Source organism: Numenius arquata, chromosome 22 (assembly GCF_964106895.1).
Source record: "Numenius arquata chromosome 22, bNumArq3.hap1.1, whole genome shotgun sequence".
NCBI classification, from domain to species: Eukaryota; Metazoa; Chordata; class Aves; order Charadriiformes; family Scolopacidae; genus Numenius; species Numenius arquata.
Window position 1 is genome coordinate 6,493,733 of NC_133597.1, and position 11,372 is coordinate 6,505,104.

An 11,372-nucleotide genomic window follows, 5' to 3' on the forward strand; every position below is an offset into this window, starting at 1 on the left:
AGTGCTTGGGAGTCACGTTCTTCTGAAAAAAGACTATTCTCCTGAATTAGAACGAAATTTTCTTGGAAACCAAATGCAAAATGAGTGCAATTTAAATTGCAGGGAGGCAAAAGGGTTGTGTCTGGGCTGTAGGAATGACAACTACTCAGGGAAAGTTAATACTTGCAAGTACTCCTAACTGTTTTTACATCATCAGTGATTATTTACGCTGTCAATTTGAAGCTACTTTATCTGAAGTTTGTCAAGTCAGAATGGTGTTTTGCTGCTTTTATTGTATCTCCTCTACTTGAACGTCACCTCTTCTACTACTTAGCAATTCCATTTCCAACGCTCTTTCCATCCCTCATCTCTTTTCTGGCTTGCCAGACAGCACTGCAAAACCAGCAGCCTTGCTTTCCATTTGAAGTCACTGCGGCTCAGTTCCCAGCCAGTCTTTGCAGTATTAGTTGGGAAAACTTTTGGCAAAAGTCTGAGGCTGTTGAAGCAAATGTGGCTGTTTTCATTGAAGGGATGTGTCGGAGTGAAATCCAGCAGCTGTTTTTATGCAGGTGCTGATACAGATAAGGGCATCGGGAGGTTTTTTTTTTTTCTTTCCTTCCTTACAAAAGATTTCATGGGTCTATTCTTCTTTGCTCCAGAAACTGCTCTCTACCGCAAAAGTTACCAGAGAAATACAAATTTCAAGCAAAGGAAGGATACAAAGCTCAGAAATGTCAGTTAAGGAACAAATTGGAAGTGTAGGGCAGAAAGATTTATCCGTTTGGAAATGTACAATACGCCATGTTCTAATTAAAATCCTTGTAGGTTTCTTCTGTTTTTCTTTGTCATGTTGACTATAAAAGGAATTCTGTGATAACTCGCCTTCACGCACAGAGAAAATTTTGTAGCATAGATAAGTGTCTGAAAGGGAGAGAAAAAGGCAGGCCTGGATAGAAATGAGTTAGAAGTTATTCTTGTGGGTTTTTTTTCCTAGGGGAATGTCTGCATGAGTTTCTGAAACGGAACTTTCTTCTATTTATCTTCCCTCCTGGGATTCTGTGTGACACTGGGGGTGGCAGTGGAAGGGGAGGAGGCTGGAAATGGGTGTTTTCTTGAGTAAGGAAATAGGAGAGAAGAGAATGGGAGGTTGAAATTAAGTAGATGTCTCACCAGGGCTGGGGATCTCATTGGAACCTCAACAAATTTGCGTTTTATGTAACAGCAAAATTCGTGTTAGTCATGTGCTCTTCATGCAAAGATGTCCAAGATAAGCAAGTAAAGCAGGAAAGATGCAATAGCCCTCTGTAGATGAAATGGGGACAAAGGAAAAAAGCTGAATTTCCTATGATGCTTTGGTGACAGTTAAGATTACAGGCAGAATCTTCTGTTGCTGTCCCAGAGAGAAGCTTACGAGCTCTACACTCATGTTACTTTTTTTTTTTTTTTTCCCTCTGTAGGTGCCACAGCAGCTTGAAGCTAGTGGCCATGAGAGCGCTGCCGTGCCCAGAATCACTCGTGCAGCCCGTAGCTCAGTTTTCCTCCGTTACCGAGCAGCCCCTAAGGGAAGATCGCCGGGGCAGCCCCACAGGTCAGCTCAATAACCCCTCAGCCTTGTGGCCCGTTACTGGCCGGAGGCTTTTTTCTTCCAAGTACTGGGGTGCAGGGGAAGGGGGGGGCTACAGGAGACACTGTTTTGAGGGGAGTAATGTGCAGGGATCTTATGGAGGTGAAGAAGCACAATGAAGCGTCGGGTTTTGACAATTAAATGTTTGTTTTGTTTCAGTTTCTTCTTTATTACACTCATCCTTAGGTGACTCAATGCATCTACCCTTGTAATGGCTGCGGAAAGTGTTAAGAATGCATTACAAAGCAAAACCAAATTCTGAAATACAACAGTCTCACTTGGCACTAAGAAAACAAATTTTAAAGCATGTTTTTTTATTGAAGGGCAAGTGGAGTTTTTCAGACTACGAAATCCCATTTTGTCCTTGCGCTAAGGTTTGAGATAGCAGCATAAAAGCATCTTTAAAATGTTTACCTTGGAGTTGTGTTGGAAAGAATATTATATAGACCCCCCAGATATACGATGTGCTTTTGTCTGATGTTTTCACTCAAAAATGAATTTCTGACTTCTTTTAACTTTAGAAATTGCCCTGCTTTAATTTTTTTTTTTTTTTTTTAGCAAGCCAGTTCATGTATTAAATTGAAATCTGTACAAATTACAGTTAATTATAGTCAACTCAGTGAGGCCTAAAATAGGTCAGATGCAGTTTGGAATAAGATGCACGGAAATTATTAAATCTGTTTTGGTTTGGCCTGAGACACATTCCGAGGTGTTTCATCCTCCCCGGCTGCTGTTCTTCCAGTTCCTTCTTGTGTGCCATTACCTGGGTACCAAGGGGGAAGATACGTTCTTCACTCCCATAGAAAACAGCTAACGTTAAATTTACTTCATTCCTTTTTTTTTTTTTTCCCCTGGAGTTGCATTTTGAGCCTGACTTTGAAAGGGACGTTGCTTCTCCATCCTGTTTGGAGGGGACAATGATGGAGCTGCCTTGGTGAGTCAGCAGAACCCAGTTAACCCTCTCCCAGCACGGCTAACGCCAGCCGGGGCTGGAGTGGGATTTGTGTTTGTAGGTGAGGCACAGTCCTTGGCTTGTTGTTGTGCTTCATAGAGATTACTGCTTTATGCCAGCTTCTCTTAAAATATTCTAAATGCTACTGAATTAATTACATTAAAACAACTTCACCAGTGACCTTGAGCAAAAGTTGTTTCCAGCAGCGTATCTTCTGCATTTATGTACTGCCTTAATTAATGCCTGCACACTTCCTCAGGTTCAGCTATTCTGCATCAGCTATTGTTTCACATACCTGCGTGTATGTCCTTTATGGGAACTAGTTATTATTTTAATTGTATGCAAGAATATGTATGCATCTACATTTTTTTGAGCGTTATTGCAGTAGGTAGTTGTAAAATTGTCTGCCAATAAAAATATGAGATCTAAAAAGCTCCATGCAATGTAGAGGCTTACCTGCAGGTATACTGAGAAGATGTTTTGAAAGCAGCTGCACTTTGGAAATATCTGTGTGGACGTGGGTCTATTCATTCTGTTTCCTGACCAAGCATATCTGCAGTGTCAGTAGAAGGGGTTCTTATTTTTTCCTTGAACAAACCTGGGAGCTCTGAAAATCCAACTGTCTCTCTTCTTGGCCTCTCCTCCTTCCCTGACCCCAATTTCTGCATAATCATTGGTTGTCGAGCCAACTTGCATGTTCAGGTAAGCCTGACACTTTAAAATCTGACCTCAGTGAGTACTGCAGCCCTCACATTGCTCCCAGGGGATTAGCTGTTGGGAAGTAATTGAAGTAAGTAGGCAGTTCTGTTGACCTGGTTTTGTCACTAAAGGAAGGAGACATCTCTGACCTTGTAGAGCTTTCAGGAGCTACGCTGTTGAGCAGAAGGCTGTTTATGTTGAGTTGCTTCTAAGGATAAAGCTGTGGTTCAAAAATTGTCCTTTCCTAAGTACTTTATAATACAGTTCAAGATGCCTGCCCTTGCAGGAACCTAAAGAAGATGTAGCATTTGGTCCTTAACTTGCAGCTGACACTGATCTGAGCTGGTACCTGAGGCCTTGAGCATCCTGACTGCGGAGGGATGAACTTCTTCCAGTTATGATCACCTGAAGTATGTTGTTAGTGTTCTGCAGATTTGCACGTACATGGCTCGCAGTACGGAGCAGTTTTTGATCTGTATCTCAAGTCACAGAAGAAGTTAGGCTGTAAGTTAAATTAAGAGCTCTGTCTGCCTTTAAATGATTTTGGGAAATCTACATCATGAAAGGTAAAACACTGGAGCATTGAGGTCATTTTACTTCATATTTTAGTGAGAACTCACAGCTACGAAGTGTGTTTGTTTTCCCTTGGCTGACATCACTGAAAACGGGGAACCTTTAGGTACTGAACATCACTATGGAGCTTTAGTTCCCAAACAGTTGTGTCTTAGCTTTAATGACCCCTGCTGATGGGGCTTCTGTTGTTGTTTGCCTTCTCTTTCCATAGGGCTGTTGTGTTGCCTAATTAATTATAAACTTAACAAGCTAAGCTTGGAGAAAAAAACAAAGTTTCAGCAGTTGAATTCTCCTTGCCATAAGAACCTGTTCAGGTACTGACATAGTTGATGATGTCATTCTGTTACAGCTTCAAAAAAGATTGATAATGGTTTCCCATCCGTGAATAGTTCAGTCTGGGGCCTTTGTCTTTTCAACTTGTGTATTTTGCAGCTGTGGTTTAGCAGGAAAAGAAAAACAACTGGAACGCTTTAGGTTTAAATTTCTAGCGGTGTTGGGTCTGCTCAGGTTCTCTCAGTCCCACAGGACTACACGAGCGTGGGGCTGAGCTTTGCAGGGGCTGCTGGACACTCCTCCTTGTAAAGCTGTGAGCGATTGCTAGAGCGTTTGGGAAGGGGCTGCGTTATGGTTACAGTTAGCCACATGCCTACATTTTTGCAAGAGGAGAGCAAAAATTTATAGTCCCTGTTTACTTAATGGTAGGTCAAGAGGCCAATCCTGTAAATCATTTCTCATTGTAGGCATTTCTGTATGGAAAATTTTGTAGGAGATTGTGTCCAGCTTTTTCTTCTCTTCATCTTTTCTGTTTCCTTACGCTTTTCTTTGAACTCCTGACGCTGTAGGCCACAGAGACATTTTGTGGAGGATATAAGCCTAGAGAAGAACACTTGATGGAAGCAACTTGTGCAAGAGAAATACCCTCTGTAAAAGGAAATCATTCATGGCTTTTAGCTCTTTAAAAACCCATCTTAACACTCCTGCTGGGCTCCTTTCACTGTAAAGTAATGCAGAGGATTAGTCAGCATCATCTAATTAGGCAGCAGCAAAGCAAAAATTTTGTTTAACAGACTCTGCCCTGATTCGGTTTCCATTCACAGGACTTGCCCATTGAAACCAAACGCAATAAGGACACCTTATTGCTGGCGTTTGAAATGCCGGAGCGAGCGTGAGGTGAGGCATACTTAAATGAGTTTTGCACCCGAGGAGGAAATTCAAGGTCATCCTGTGCAGTTTCTGTACCAAAACCGTCTTCCTGTGTTCTGTGAGAGCCTGCAGGTAGCTGGAGCACCTCCTGGTTTCTTAATAGCTCTGGTGGTTTGAGAGCTTCAATTCCACTCCGTCCTTCTGAAGAGGATGGGAATGAAAGAGTTGCTGGAGAGCCCTTCCTTCCTGTTCCTCTAAATCTGCGCTGCGCACTTAGCCGTGGCACCTGGTGGGCCTCAAACAGGAGAGCGTGTCCTGGATCCTAGGGTAGGCTGATGGTGGAGTCTCGGCATCCGAGAAAACTGCATTTTACAATAGAATACACAGGGACCAGGAGAAGTGGCTCCTATTTAGGAGGTTTGTCTTGGCCCTTCGCTTCGTGGAAGTGCTTCAGCACATACTTAACTGCACGTAGACCTACGTGTTATGTGCTGAGCAACTCGCTCTCAGTTTGGACCTCGCTGAGGAATGCTGACACTTCAGTTCATGTCTGCATATGAGGACAAGCTGGATTCTACTTCTTTCACAGTGGTTCACATAAGATTACTTACAGCTGAGGAATTTGGGAAGAATAACTCTGCCTTTTCTGAGTAGAGATTTTTACCATTAAGTTTTGCCAGTTGGGGCATTAGGTCTGTATGAAGGAAGAAATCGATCTTTTTCTATTGAGCTTTAAAACAAAACAAAAAAGCAAATCATTTTTTCTTATTAGAACAAGGAATGTTGTTGACATTACATACTTCTAAACAAAAGACATTGCTGTAGGTGATATATCATCTGTAATTAACTGAAATAGCTGGGACGTGGTAGAGGACAGAATAAGAGAGTTTTCGTCTTTATTCTGTCAGAACTGCTTACTGTTTTCTAGAGGGAAGTGATGTTGTTTATCAAATCAGCCTTATTGCCGGTATTGATGATGAATCGGTAAATTGTTCCGAAGCCTTTATGACTTGTTGTGACTCCCAGTTTCAGCGTAGGTCCTTGAAACAGAACCCACAAGCAGTCTTGTAGGGAAGGAAGGACCTGTACCCGAGAAGCACTGATTGCTTTAACTAGAAAGTCTGGTTTGGTTGCTGTGAGTCTGGCTGTTCTGACCCTGTGACACAGATGAGAAAAGAGTTAAAATCCCCTTCTTTTTGTACAGTTGATGAGGAGCTCTTAGGAGGAAAGAGCTGTTGGTGGGTTGTTGGAGGAAAGAGCTGAGGACTGGGTGACCTGGATGAGGTGGCTGCAGCCTTGGGACAGTTTTGCCCAGCTGAAGGGGATGAGGTGTAGTGGAGGAGGGAGCATGAGGATGGGCTTCCAGGGAGCTGAGAGAAGGGAGCAGCTGGGAGTGAGCTAAATAACAAAAAAAAAGTAGAATTTGAAGAAGTGAGAGAAATCTGATTCCTTTTTACCTTTAGGCATTGTAGAAAGACTGAATCTGGAGAAGTTATTTTTCTCTGCCTCCCACACCCCCTCAGGAACACCATCTGCAAAATATTTCTCTTTTGCAGTCTATGGAGTACCAGAGTAGATCAGAGCCTGTTTTTCCCAGACTTTAGACGAGGGATCTCTAGGGATATGTCTACCTAACTTTCCAGCCAAGCTTCCCTGCTTTCTTCCTTATTTTTCTGATTTTGAAGAAATGTCTTCAATATAACAATAAAAGCAATCTAACAGTTCACTTGAGGGACTAGAGTGAAAAAATCGCTGTGTAACTTGTCTGACCGCTGAAGACACCTTTGGAATGATGTTCTGCATGCAGATGAGGTCTTGGGTCTTCTTATTCCTGCTGCTGTTGCAGGGCTCAGCATATGGCAGTGTCATTCTGGTCTGGCGGTTCCCCTCTGCTCACCCCAGACCCTCTCATCGGTTTTTGAGTACTCTCAACCTTGAATATTACATTGTCTTTAGTCTTGTCAACATTTCGGGATGAACTTTGCAAAGAGATCTGATTATCACAATAGGTTTCCTTTGTTATTATTTTTATTTTTTTCAAGAGACAGTGGAAGAGGTACACTGTCTGAGGCAGTTCTAAGGTGAGTCACGTCTATATAAATAGAACTGCTGAGCGCATTGGATAAGCTGCAGTGTGCAGAGGACAAAAATGTTTCAGAGGAAGGAAAACTGCCTTGTTAAAATGATCACATAATTGTAAATGCCTGTCCTTTAAGACTGCTGCCAAGGGTACCTGCCACATCATTTTTTTTCCTTCCCCCCGCCTCTCCTTCAAGTGCAGGTTCATTTTACATTGTAATTAATGCATTTGTTAGACGACTGAAGTTTCAGCAGAAAGCCTCAGGGGTGGAGACAGCTGGAATGCAGATGTGGGTGCTGCACATACGCTTTTCTATACGTGAGTGATGTGTCCTTTCCTCGTCAGACCTGATGCAGGGATTGGAACCTCGTTTATCCCCTGTTCCTTCATTTGTGATAAATTTGAGAGTCCGCGTTTTTGTTTTCTCCCAATTTCCAATGATATGCAGTTCAGGTAGAACATGATGGCAGTGCTTGGCTGCATTGGGAATCCTCTCTGCAAAACAGGCACCTGGAAATGTTTGGTGCTGGTTCGGTTCTGGAGTTCTGGGTTATTTGAGCAGAGAGAGCCTCTCCTCTCGCACTGAAGTTCAGGATACTGGGAAGAGCTCAGCAAATTGGCTTTCTAGAGGCCTCAGTTTGGACTCTCCCAAAACAAAGGAAGCCCCTAATTGTCATTGTGAAACCAAGTTTGCTCAAAAATTAGGATGAGGACTGCTTTACGTGCACTGTTCCTACCGCGCTGTGGTTGAGCCCAGTATGGTGTCTACCCAGCTGCAATCCCATGGGGATGGAACCTGTACGATTCTTGATGTAATTTGTGTGTTCTCTTTTAATTTGCCACTCGGTCTTTATTACAGTCATCTTGGACATATGTTGGCATAAAGAAAGCTAGTTCTTATGGGAAAGGTATGGAAGATTGAGGATGGTAGAAATCTAGGCCTGAGTTAGATCTGAAGTTATTTCCTAGGGGAGTTTTTGCAGAAATACCCAGAGTTTCTTTTCTCAAAGGCTTTACTTGCTCAAAGTCAGCTGCCTCCATGTGATCTGTCAAGGTTTTGTTATCAGCCATTCATCCTTGATCACTGGAAAAATTGGTTGGTGGGATGTGAGTAACTAAGGGCTCTGAAAAATCCCACTGTTGCCTTTGCAAGTTGCTGATCGTGGACTTAATGAACGAAGTGTGGGAATCTGACAGATACACGCTTGTTCGGGAAGTCACAGGTAAAGAATTTATCAGAATCCCGTGAAACTGAGGCAGAAGGGGTCCAGAAGTCTAGTCAGAAGGAAGAAAAAGGAAGGCGTCCTACCATCACCACCCCGGGGTGCCATGGCAATGCGTGTGGTTTGATGTGAAATCAAATCTATCCTAGCTGCGGGTTGCCTCTTTCTTTTCCAGCTGCTTTCCCTCCATAGATGATACCAGGCTGGGTGAACCGTTAACAGCTCTCGAGAGCCTCTAAGCCTGTTTGCCTCAATAATCTGATCAAGGGAGGAACAGAGAGATTGTTCCCTCTTACTCATTTTCAAAAAAAGAAAAAGGTGTCTTACTAGTGCTGGGTTCCCTTTGTTTTTTTTTTTTAAGTAGGCCAGCACTAAAAATGGAAGTTAAGATCCCAGAAATTTCTTTTGATTAGCTGAAAGTTTGAAGAACTATGTGCAAAGGAGAAGGATGGGGAACATATGCTGCTGAGGACACTGCAAAATACTGAAATAATATGTCTGAACACTCAGATGCCACATAATGTAAGAACTTGTGACTCCGAGGCAAATATGAAAATGAAATTACAGTCTCAGTAATAGGCAATGTGGGTTTTTTCTGTATAACTTTATTGGATTTTTCTCTTTTCACTTGCCTTATGTTAAAAAAGCATTTCAAGCTTGTGTTTGAATGCATGGGTTGTACGTGTTCTTTAATTTCAGCAGCCTTTCTCTATAGAGTATTGGGAGAAGAGCAATGTTTTCTCCTTTTTGCAAGTTCTTGAAGATTAGTTTTTTTGAAGGAACAGTGCTCCTCTCCCCCTTCCTTCTACCTCTGGGTTTTTTTTTTTTTGCTGTGGGAATGTTATGATACCCAATGATACAAATATATGGAATTTTACAGAAACAAATTTGAGAATTTCTATCACTTTTTAAAGGTTCTTGCTTACCTGTGGTGTGACACACCCAGGAGAAATTTTTAAGGAGGTCATTGCTCGTTTAAAAATTCAATATGATTCCTTAAAAAAAAAAATAAAATTCCAACCCCTTTGCATCTTTTATATTTATTCTAAATAGGCCGAGTCACAATAAAAAGGTGAACCCTTCCAACATCACATACGGGTTTTGCTTTCCCTGTCAACGTGAGGAAGTTTGGCATTAAAACCAAAGAGGCAAAGTTTATGTGGCAGCAGTAACTTCTGGGGGAGCGGAGCAGGAATTCAATCTATTTGGTTATGACCAGAAACGTGATAGAAAAAAATTCTCCAGAATGTTACTGAGTCTTGTAGTATTCTCATATATAGCCCACCTTAAAGGACAAAATTAAGTACTGAATCACTTGGCAGGAAATCCCTAAAGGTTTTTAATATGAGAACAAATCTGTGGCTAAATCTGTGATTATTCTGTTTTCTACGCACAGAAATCCAGTCCCATCAAGGATAACATTTGCGTTGTGCTGCTTTAAAAGCTTTACTTAAGATAAAAGAAAAATCCTGTGTTTGTAGCGTGGGATCTGTGACACACGAATGAAGCCAAAAGAGCTGGTGCATCTTTTTCGCTTGTGTGTGTGTAGCATTTTGTGCGTTGCTTTGTGCATCTTCTTCCTGAAGAAAACCACTGCCTGGCACAAGGGGAGTGAAGAAGGTTTTCTTGCCAGCTCCGAGAATGCGGTGCTTTCATTGTGCTCTGAAATGGGCTGTTGTGCATTGTTCTAGCGGGCACCGAAGCCAGAACTCCCAATAAAAGTCTCGTAGTGGCTTTGAAGTAAAAGAACTATCTTTCCATCTCTGAAGTGGTGTCAAACATTACTTTTGTTGCCTTGGGAATGTTGTTACAGACAGGTTATGCTGCTGAAAGCATCAAATCTATCAGGTGTGTCTGCTGGGTAGAAACTTAAATCTGGAATATTTGTAGCTGTTTTCCTTCACTTTTCATCCTCCCGTCTGTGACAGTAAAAATATGCCAAGTGATTTTTATTTGACCTTCTTTGCATTAAATATTTCTGTGGCTTTTTTTGCTTTGGAAGCAATGTATTGGGAAGTATAAATTATATAAGTGATTGGTATCAGGCATTGGGACTGAGATTACTCAACCATAGCTGTTGCTTGTTTGAAACTTCTGCCTAAAGATTTATTTGGAAATGTTATTTTTATCTCTAGTTTGCCCAGTTGGATCTCTTTTAATTGATCTCACCTTTTCAAAATTGTATCCTAAGCTTAAAATGTAAGGTCTTGACATTTCAGAAAGATGATATTTCAGTTTGCGAGTTAGAATTAACACGGTAATGTTAGATGTTGTGCTGTGATCATGCTGCAGGAAAGCAGAGGCCGGTAACTCGGGGATGATGATACCGTTTCTACTGACCTTATTGCTCCAGACTCTGAAAGAGGTTTTTAAGGCTTTATTCAGTTGGATTTGTTTATGAAAAGAAGGCTTTTGGCCTAATGAAGCATGAAAGTATCACCAGGTTTAAACTCCTATTAAATTGAGAGGCACCATTGAAAAGGCAGTAATTCAGGAGCTGTAACTAAGGGTCGATCTGTTGGTCGATATGTACTCCGGGAGAGGGAAGGTACCGCAGAAGCGACGAGGAAGGAAAAGGCATTTGGATGTGCAGGTTCCATAAAATCGTGTGGCTTTTGCACTGAGTGAACCTGCCCAGTTGCATTTTTCCATAAATTAGGGTGTTTCAGCATGTCAGGACTTCTCTTTCTGAGGAGCCTGCTCCTCATTTAGAGGCAAGCTTTTTCTTATGTCTCCAACTTCCTCTATGGTTTGGTGGAGGCTTTTTTTGTTTTGGTTTTTTTTTTTTGAAGGAAGGATGGGAGGTCCAGTAGCTGAGGACACAGCTCCTGGGCTCTTAGCACAGAGCCATTCTTGCTGAAATCCCTGGTTCTCAGTGTTTCACCTCTTCCTTTTTTCTGAGCGTCGTAGGTTACCTTGTCACAGCGGGAAGGGGCAACAAGAAGAAAACTTGGCAATTTAAATCTTTATTAAAACCACTCACAGTAAAACTATTAATATTTTTAGAAGCACTTTCTCTGAGCAACTGTCAATTTCAACACCCATTTTTCTAGTAAAAAGGCATTTCAAGTCCATTTAATTTTCATAATCTTCATTGAA